Below are 1,548 nucleotides of genomic sequence, written 5' to 3'. Positions count from 1 at the left end.
GGTGGGGTGGTGAGGGCAGGAGAAGGGTGGGGAGGGGACATGGGTGGAGGTGACCACTGGCTCAAGCAAACAATGATGGGATCCAGACCAGGTGGTGATCTCCAGGAAGGATCTCTGGAGACCAGCACACAGTATACTTACATAAATAAATAAGTATACCTTATAAATAAATACTTATTGGCTGAATAAATCAGTGAGTGGACAGAGCAGTGCCTGGCACACAGTAGGCACCCAATAAATGTTTTCTGCTTGAATCCTTCCTCCCCAAGAAGACAGCCTAATCGGCTCCTACCAGGACTGGCACATAGTAGGGGCACTTCACTCCTTTTGGCTAATTAAGAAATGTTCCAGGGGACTTCCCTGGTGGTCCAGTGGCTAAGACTCCATGCTCCCAACACAGGGGGCCCAGGTTCTATCCCTGGTCAGGGAACTAGATCCCACATGCATGCCACAACTAACAGTTCTCATGCCACAACTAAAGATCCCGCACGCCGCAATGAAGATTCCATGTGCTGCAGCTAAGACTCGAGGCACCTGAATAAATACTTTTTTAAAAAATAAGTGTTTCCTGAGCACCTACTATGTGCCGGGCACTGTGCAAAGCAAAGGACAACGCTGCGAGTTAAGACTATTTTGACTGCCTGTTTACCAGTAGAAAAGGGAGGCACAGAAAGGTAGAGTGACTTGCCCGGGATCACACAGGTAGAAAGTAAAGGGGCAGTAATTTAAACCAGGCAGCGTGGCTGCAGGGCCCCTGCCTTTATTCACTGAGCACCTACTATGTGCAGTACCCCTCCCATGCCTGGATCTGAGGAATCCTCAAGCCTGGCCAAGGTACCGGATAGCTGCCCTCTGCATTTGGCACACATTACTGTGACAGGTCACACTTTTGCTCCCTGTGGCTCCATGAGGACACTATTTGGCCCCTACTGTGTGCCCAGTGTACTGAACAGTGTCTCCTGGCACGCAGCAGGTGCTCCATAAATGTTTGTTGAGGAATGAATGAATGGCCCTTATTCGGAGAAGGACACAGAGGCCCAGGCAGGTTCTGCAGCCTGGGGCAACCCTCCCCCAAACTCTGGAACCCAGACCTCAGCCTGCCTGGGTCACACTGTGGTGTCCCCTCCCCCAAACCCCTGCCTCAGCCGCAAGGAGAGGAAAGGAACACAGGTACCCTGAAGAAGTCCCGGGCCCAGCCGAGTGGTGCCAGCGGCCTGGGCAGACTTGGATCGACTCCTGGGCAGGTACCAACCAACCCCGTGCCCCACGGGAAGGGGTGGGGAACAGGGGGTTGAAGATTCCCCGAGACCCGTCTCAGCTGATGGATGGGACCCGCTGAGGGAAGTGCACTCCCCCAGTGGGAGGGGGGTCACGGAAGCCCCTGGATAAAGTGGGGATTCGGGGCCCTGGAGGAGCTGGGGGAGCGGCAGTGGGGGGTGGCGATCACCGGGCGGGAAGACCCGGGGCTGGGGCACAGAGAGTGCCCAGTTTGGGGAAGAAATCAGAAACGCGGAGGAGGAAAGCAGTATTGGAAGGTAGTACGTCATG

The 1,548-nt window shown here is 54.8% G+C and overlaps 1 protein-coding gene across 2 annotated transcripts in view; it reads right to left on the bottom strand.

Moving 5' to 3' along the window:
* Nucleotides 1-1,548, bottom strand: part of TICAM1 (TIR domain containing adaptor molecule 1) — a 21,334-nt gene that overhangs the window by 19,461 nt on the left and 325 nt on the right. The window lies entirely within an intron of this gene.

This window comes from Neophocaena asiaeorientalis, unplaced genomic scaffold, assembly GCF_003031525.2.
Source record: "Neophocaena asiaeorientalis asiaeorientalis breed wild unplaced genomic scaffold, Neophocaena_asiaeorientalis_V1.1 scaffold357, whole genome shotgun sequence".
Lineage (NCBI taxonomy): Eukaryota > Metazoa > Chordata > Mammalia > Artiodactyla > Phocoenidae > Neophocaena > Neophocaena asiaeorientalis.
Note: the sequence above shows the minus strand (reverse complement) of the source record. Positions and strands in the feature narration are given on the sequence as shown.